This window comes from Petaurus breviceps, unplaced genomic scaffold (assembly GCF_028583685.1).
Source record: "Petaurus breviceps papuanus isolate PSGF00001 unplaced genomic scaffold, PetGlider_PUasm1.0 189, whole genome shotgun sequence".
Taxonomy (NCBI): Eukaryota; Metazoa; Chordata; class Mammalia; order Diprotodontia; family Petauridae; genus Petaurus; species Petaurus breviceps.
The window spans coordinates 41,130,202-41,139,035 of NW_027185809.1; the positions used below are offsets into that span (position 1 = coordinate 41,130,202).

The 8,834-nt window shown below is 38.0% G+C and overlaps 1 pseudogene; it reads right to left on the reverse strand.

Moving 5' to 3' along the window:
- Window positions 1–288: 288 nt before the first annotated feature.
- On the reverse strand, window positions 289–1,399 carry LOC138163946 (DET1 homolog pseudogene; annotated as a pseudogene).
- Between the last annotated feature and the right edge of the window lie 7,435 nt (window positions 1,400–8,834).

The following is an 8,834-nucleotide window of genomic DNA, read 5'->3' on the forward strand; positions in this document are numbered from 1 at the left end:
AACTCCAGGCTCTTTGAGCTAGCAATGCAAAAACAGGGCAATGAATGAAGCAAATGAAGACATAAAGGAAGGAATACATTCAGGAGTCAGAGGACCTGGATTCAAATCCCACCTCTGATGCTCATCACCTATGTGACTTTGTGCAAATCATTAATTTTCCTGGGCTTTAATTTCTTCATTTGTAAAGTAAGAGGGGCTGGACTAGATCATCTCAAATTCCTTCCAGGGCTAAAGCTAGGATCCTATGATCCTGCAGCAAAAATGTATGGTCCCTCACTCTCAAGTCTCTCAATAAGGCTGAACATCATCCAATACCTGTGATGGGCCTGTGACCCATAGTGTCACTACATCCTCACTAGTGTACTTGATAAAGAGGTGATTTTCATCTAGAAGCTGCATCTTCCACATGCACAACTATCATAGCTGGTCAAAATACTGGAAGAAGCATCTCTTGGCCATGGCACTACCATCCTGCTCTGCCCGGCACAAGTATACCAATAGCTGGTGCTTTAGAGAATTAATGAAGGGCTCCTTATAGGGGTTGGCCATGCCTGTTTGGCTGTCTTGCTGTACCTCAGGGTAGACAGCTGACAGGGTAAGCCGGTCATCCTCATAGCAGAATCAAGCAATGGTACGCACATCAATAAAGGTGCCCTCAGGAGTAACCTGGAAGACATGAATGGTCTGCTGCTGTACTGAAAGAATGGCTGGTATGTTCTTATATAAGTATAGCCCTTGATTGTGGGACAAGATCACTTTATCACATTTGAACGTGCGCGTGTCACACAACCTGCCAGTGTGAAGATCAATGATGTGAAGGGAATAGTCCTCCAAAGGGGAGCGGGTATTTGGTGTCACTGACTCACTGTTGCGATATACTTCATAAAAAGGAGGGTGAGGCTCTTCAGGGAGGTAGGCAGCTGAACCCACAATGACACAAACGGCAGTCATCTGTGAAGAGCCTACACTCACGATTTAGGTGTTCACCATTAGCAGGTACATTGGTGACATGCAACAAGACAAAGAAGTGTTCAAAGAGTCGGCCTCGGATATTGACTGACCTCTGGTCATTGCCATTGGCCAAAATTTCACCCTCATAACCCTGCAGTAGGTCTTCTGCTGCTTGGCAGCCCTGGTACTCATAAATCTCCAGTGTTGTCTGGTCTGAAGAAAAGGCAATAAAGTAGCGCCCATCAGGTGAAAATTTTCGCAGGAAGCAAGATGGCTTTTCCACATTAACTACAGTAAAGTTGGGGAAGACGTTCTGGTGGAATACTGGAACCTGGTGCCAGTGGGTACCAGCCTTGCCTGAACTGATATGCTGACGCTCCAAGCAGTGGATAACATTTTGGTTCTGGATTCTTCAAGGTTTGATTGTTGGAACATCACGATCCATCATTACAACATCTTATTTCCATCTGCCCCTCAGCCCCCATCGTGCCGGGCTCATGAGGCTGGGGCAAGGGGATCCCCAGGCTACATTGGCCGTGCTCCGACGGCCGCCACAGCTGCCACCTCCACAGCCATGTTGCCACTCTGGACATGCAATTTTTTAAAAAATAGTATTTTATTTTTTCCCCAGTTACGTGTAAAAACAATTTTTAACATTCATTTTTTTAAAAGTCTTGAATTTCAAATCCTATCCTTCCCTTTCTCCCTTCCCCCCACCTTGAGACAGTAAGCAATCTGATATGCATTAAATATATGTGCAATCGTGTAAAACATTTCCATATTAGTCATTTTGTGAAAGAAAACTCAAACTAAAAAGGGGGGGAAATAGTATGCCCACCCCAGACTATTTACCACTCCTTAATTCCAGATCCTTTGACAGTCTCATTTGTATATAAAACCAGCATCATCCTCATCAATTTGCAGGTTCACTAGGAACCCTGCCCACTTCTGCTGGTGCTACAATAGAATTTGCCTCTTGACTGGAAGACTAGTCTTTTGAGCTCATCAATTCATTACAAGCAGATGCCATCCGGTACCCTGATATTTCAGAGTTCCCAGCAACCTTAAGTCATGTCAGATGGTGTCAGGATGCACGATGTTCCTGGATTCCCATCCAAGCAAAGTAGGTGATATTAAATAAAGTTATCTGAGTCCTAAGTGAAAGGAGGCCTTAGGAGGAGTTCATTGCACCATCCTCTAGTTGAAGGTGTGAGAAATAACTGAGGATGTTGAGAAGGTGTTAAGTATCAAACCCAAATGACTTCCAAGATGATGACATTTCAAGCGATGAGTTAATCCTGGGAGAGAAATCATTTGGAAGATGCAAAAGGATTGCCTTACAAGAAATGATGCAACATACATTTGTAGTAGATCAATCAGCAGTATTGTGATTACTTCCAATAACATTCAACAGCATGGGAACTTTGAAGGATTGACAGCAGCATATGATGGAAACAATTCAAGGTTGAAGTTTCATAAGACATGATGAGCAATGGGGCAAGGAGACAAAGGACTCAATTGTAGCAGATATTATAGCATTGAACTGATTCAATAAGATGGAGATGGAAGAAAAATGTAGCCAGTACAGGGATTATGGCATGGGAAAGAACTGAGGTGTAAAGGTACCCATAATAAGGACAAAGAACAGGATGAGGGGTCGTAAAGCAGAGGGAAACTGGAATGATAAAAGATTATGATCAAATAGAAGAATTTTGGAGTTAACAAACATGGAAGTAATTGTTACATCTAAGAAACACCAGCAGCACCTGGGTTCCTGGTTTCAATCTATACTTTATGAGCCCCTGTCCACTGAATATCCTCTGATAAATTCAGAATAAATTACAAAATACCATAGAAAATTTAGTTTAAGTGTAATACAAGGTAAATAAAAAGGAGTTACTTCAAGGGGCAAGCCCTCCTCCCAAGGCATTTCCCAAAACTACTATCTCCCTACATGTCTCCCACTGATGAGAGAGCTGGTACTATAGCTGGTAGAGCTGGTTCAGGCATGAAAGAATTCACTTAGATCTTCTCTGTAGCCATTGGGAGCTTTACTGATGCAAAAGCAGCATGTGTCTCCTAGCAAGAAAACCAAGTGCAACTCCAATATTTGGGGGAATTATATTTATATAGAGGTTTCGGAATGGTGATGTAGTTTTAGAGGTTTTATGGAGGTTAAGAATTAGGGACAGGATGAGGAAGATGGATAACAGGATAGGAGACACAAGATAAAGGAGATAGGAAATTTTACGAGCCAGGATGTGGGGAGACAAGGAATTTTATGGTCCAGGATAAGGGGGAAGTTTTATGGTTTAATGATTTAAGGACAGAGAAGGAGGACATCAGGTTAAAAATTAAAGGACAGGGGGAACACAGGATAAGGGAGACAAGCAATTCTTTTGGTACAGGTTCAAGATAAGGGGGAAAAGGACTTTAGGGAAACTTCAGGTCACAGAATAAACTAAGGACTTCACAAAGTCAACCCTTAATGGTATTTTTAACTCTTAGGGCACTGTTTGTATCCACATCACCACTGTTCTCAACTCCTGATGAGGTGCTCTGGGCTTCTGTCCCCTCCAAAGCACAGCAGGAGTAAGTCACATTTCACAAGATGGTGTTTCACCACTGAATGGGCTGGCTTTTTATACTGTAGGCTAAGGTAGGGTGGCCACAAAGGAATCTGGGGTGTGTCATAGGGACTTTGTTTCTCAATGTGGCTACTAGGTGAACAAGACTATGTTCACTAGAACAAGACAATGTGGCTACTAGGTGAATCAGTTCCCAGTTGCCATTTCTTTCCAGAATTCCCTCTGGCTCTGCTGCCCAGACTTGAACCCATATTTTGTCATCGAATTTGAAATTCTGCTATCATTTCCCATTAAAGTTAGTACCTTACCTCTGAGATTAACTCCAGTTTACCCTGTATAAAATCCAAATCCTGTTTGTACAGCCTGTTGTATACTGTTGTGTCGACCTCTCCTTCCCCTTGGAATATGAACTCCTTGAGAATTTATCCTTTGTCTTTCTTTGTATTCAAAGAGCTTAGTACCAGGTTCCCTGCACATGGTAGGTGCCTAATAAATGCCATTTGGCTGGTTGACCTCAAACTAGGGGTTCTAGAAGCTGCTAAACTCCTGACAGGAGACAGCTGAATACATAATGGATAATAAAGCATGAGATTTGGAGTCAGAACACCTGAGTACAAATTCAGTTTCAGACACTTTTTAGCTTAGTAACTGAGAGAAATTATTATTAAATAATCAATTATTGGGGAAATCCAAGGGTTTTCCCTTTTTCCTATTTCCTTAAAATCCAGTCTTTCAAGGAGATCTCTGACCCTGCCCAAAAATTCACCCCACCTAGACCATGGCTTCTTAAACTTTTCTTTTTGCCCAAGAAATTTTTATGTGACCCCAGGTATACAGGTTTATAAAATAAACATACAAATCAAAAATTTACTAATAATAAATCATAAAGAAAGTTATTTTAAAACAGTTCTTTTTTTTGTCTTTATTAATTTGTTTGTTTACTTTTAGTTTACAAGATTCAGTTCCCCAGTTCTTTGAGTTTCAAATTTTCTTCCTCTCCCTTCCCTTCTCCCCTCCCCCCATGGCTGCATACATTCAGGTATAGAATCTACAGATACTTTCACATCAGGTTATAAAGAGGGATTGTATCAGATGGAATGAACAAGGGGAAAAGGGAAACAAAACCAAACAAGAAAAAAGAAAGAGAGCAGATAATTTGCTTCAATCTGCACTCAAGCTCTGTTCTTTCTAGTTCTTTCTCTGAATTTAAACATCTCTCTCCATCATGAGTCTTTTGGAGTTTACTTATAGCCCTGCATTTCTGAGAAAAGTTCAATCTATCAAAGTTGGTCGTCACACATACGTTGTATCTGTAATTGTGTACAATTTTTTCCTGGTTCTGCTCTTCTCACTCAGCATCAGTTCATATAAGCCTCTCCAGGTAAATATGAAGTCCATCTGCTCTTTGTTTCTTATGGTGCAGTAGTATTCCATTACATTCATATACCATAACTTGTTTAGCCATTCCCCAACTGATGGGCATCCCTTAATTTCCAATCTTTGCCACTACAAAAAGAGCTGCTATAAATATTTTTGTACATATGGGTCTTCCTCCCGCTTCTATGATCTCTTTGGGATACAGCCCTAGAAGTGGTATTGCTGGGTCAAAGGATATGAAGTTATTTATAGCCCTCTGGGCACAGTTCCAGATTGATCTCCAGAATGTCTGGATCAGATCACAACTCTACCAGCAATGTATTAGTGTTCCAATTTTTCCACATCCTCTCCAGCATTTATCATTTTCCTGTTTTGTCATCTTGGCCAATCTAACTGGTGAGATGTGGTACCTCAGAGTTGTTTAGATTTGCATTTCTCTAATCAATAGTGATTCAGAGCATTTTTTATATGCTTATAGATATCTTTAATTTCTTCCTCTGAGAAATGCCTGTTTATATCCTTTGACCATTTATCAATGGGGCAGGGACTTGTATTCTTATAGATTTGACTCAATTCTCTGTATATTTTAGAAATGAGGTCTTTATCAGAGACATTGGTTGTGAAAATTCTTTCCCAATTTCCCACTTCCCTCTTAACTCCCTCTAGGTTATATTGGCTTTGTTTGTACAGAAGCTTTTCAATTTCATGTAATCAGAGTTAACCATTTTGCATTTTAATAATGCTCTCTAATTCTTGTTTGGTCATGAAGTCTTCCCCTCTCCATAAATCTGACAGATAAACTATTCCTTGCTTTTTCAGATGACTTACAGTATCATCCTTTATACCTAGATCATGCACCCATTTAGACTTAATTTTGGTATGTGGTGTTAGATAATGGTCTATGCCCAGTTTCTGCCATACTATATTCCAGTTTTCCCAGCAGTTTTTGTCAAATAATGAGTTCTTATCCCAAAAACTGGGGTCTTTAGGCTTATCAAAGAGTAGATTATTATAGTCATTCACTGCTGAGTCTCATGTACCCAATCTATTCCATTGATCCACTGCTCTATTCCTCAGCCAGTACCAAGTAATTTTGATGACTGCTGCTTTATAATACAGATTGAAAACTGGTATAGTGAGGCCACCTTCCGTAGCATTTCTTTTCATTTATTCCCTTGATACTCTGGGCTTTTTGCTCTTCCAAATGAATTTTGTTACTATTTTTTGTAGTTCTATAAAGTAATTTTTTGCTAATTTTATTGTTATGGTACTAAATATATAATTTAATTTAGGTGAGATTGTCATTTTTATTATATTAGCCCAACCCACCATGAGCAAATAATGTTTTCCCAATTAGTTAGTTCTGACTTTATTTGTGTGAAAAGTTTATTGTAGTTGTGTTCATATAGGTCCTGGGTTTGTTTTGGTAGGTAGATTTCCAAATATTTTATAATGTCTACAGAAACTTTAAATGGGATTGTTCTATCTCTTCTGTTGGATTTCATTAGAAATATACAGGAATGCCAAGGATTTGTGTGGGTTTATTTTATATCCTGCAACTTTGCCAAATTTGTTTATTTTCTCAAGTATTTTTTTACTTGATTCTTTAGGATTCTGTAAGTATACCATCATATCATCTGCAAAGAGGGATAACTTGGTCTCTTCTTTGCCTAATTTGATTCCTTTGATTTCTTTTTCTTCTCTAATTGCTACTGCTAACATTTCTAATACCAGATTAAATAAAAGGGGTGATAGTGGACACCCTTGTTTCACCCCTGATCTTGTTGGAAATGCTTCCAGCTTATCCCCATTACATATAATACTTGCTGATGGCTTTAAATAGATGCTACTTATTATTTTAAGGAAGGCTCCATTTATTCCTATACTTTCTAGTGTTTTTAATAGGAATGGATGTTGTACTTTGTCAAAAGCCTTTTCTGCATCTATTGAGATAATCATGTGGTTTCTGCTAGTTTTATTGTTGATATGATCAATTATACTGATGGCTTTCCTAATATTAAATCATCCTTGCATTCCTGGAATAAATCCTGCCTGATCAAAGTGTATTATTTTTGAGATAAGTTGCTGTAGTCTTTTTGTTAATATTTTATTTAAAATTTTTCCATCTATGTTCATGAGGGAAATTGGTCTATAATTTTCTTTTTCCATTTTATCTCTTCCTGATTTAGGTATCAGTACCTTGTTTGTGTCATAAAAAGAATTTGTTAGGACTCCTTCACTAATTTTCCCAAATAGTTTGTAGAATATTGGAGTCAATTGTTCTTTAAATGTTTGATAGAATTCGATAGTAAATCTATCTGGCCCTGGAGATTTTTTCCTAGGGAGTTCACTGATGTCTTGTTCAATTTCTTTTTCTGAGATGGGGTTATTTAAGTAATTTACTTCCTCTTTAGTTAATCTTGGCAATCTATATTTTTGTTAATATTCATCTACTTCACTAAGATTGTCAAATTTATGTGCATATAATTTGGCAATATAATTCCTAATTATTGTTTTAATTTCCTCTTCATCAGTGATAGATTCCCCCTTTTCCTTTTTGATACTCATAATTTGGTTCTCTTTTTTTTTTTTTTTACCATATTGGCTAAGGGTCTATCAATTTTATTGGGTTTTTTTTTTCATAAAACCAGCTCTTAGTTTTATTCATTAATCCAACAGTTTTCTTAATTTCAATTTTATTAATCTCTCCTTTGATTGTCATTATTTCTAATTTAGTATTTAATTGAGGATTTTCAATTTGTTCTTTTTCTAACTTTCTCAATTGCTCTAATTTATTCATGTATGTACTCAGGGATATAAAACTTCCCCTAAGAACTACCTTTGCTGCATCCCACAAATTTTGGTATGTTGTCTCATTATTGTTATTCTCTTGAATGAAGTTACTGATTGTTTCTATAATTTCTTGCTAGACCCATTCATTCTTTAGGATTAAATTGTTTAGTTTCCAATTAGTTTTTAGTATGTCTTTCCATGACCCTTTATTGCATATGATCTTTATTGCATCATGTTCTGAGAATGATGCATTTAATATTTCTGCCTTTCTGCACTGAATTGTGAGGTTTTTATGTCCTAGTACATGGTCAATTTTTGTGTATGTGCCATGTACTGCTGAGAAGGTATATTCCTTTTTATCCCAATTCAGTTTTCTCCAGAGATCTATCAAACCTACCCTCTCTAAAATTCTATTCACTTCCTTAACTTCTTGTTTATTTTGAGGTTGGATTTGTCAAGTTCAGAGAGAGGGAGATTAAGGTCCCCCACTAGTATAGTTTTGCTATCTATTTCTTCCTCTAATTTCCTTAACTTCTCCTCTAGGAATATAACACGTGATGCATATATGTTAAGTAATGATATTGCTTCATTCTCGATGATGCCTTTTAGTAGGATATAGTTTCTTTCCTTATCTCTTTTAATTAGATCATTTTTTGCTTTTGCTTTATCTGAGATAAGGATGGCTACCCCTGCTTTTTTCACTTTAGCTGAGGCATGATATATTTTACTCCAGCCTTTTACCTTTACCCTGTGTGTATCCCTCTGCTTCAGATGTGTTTCTTGTAAACAGCATTATTGTAGGATTATGGTTTTTATTCCATTCTACTATCTGCCTCCGTTTTATGGGAGAATTCATCCCATTCACATCCACAGTTATGATTACTATCTGTCTCTTTCCCTCCATCCTATTCCCTCCCCTGTTTATGCTTTTATTTTTCTCCCCTTTTCCCTTCCCCTCCTTAAAAGTTTTCCTTTCGACTACAGCCTCCCTCAGTATTCCCTTATCAGCCCCCTCCCTTTTCCTCCTTTCCCCCTTTCTTCTTCCCTCTCTTCTAACCACCCCTTCCTTTCCTTAGCCCTTCCCCCCTCCTACTGCCTGTAGGATATGATAGATTTTTATACTTA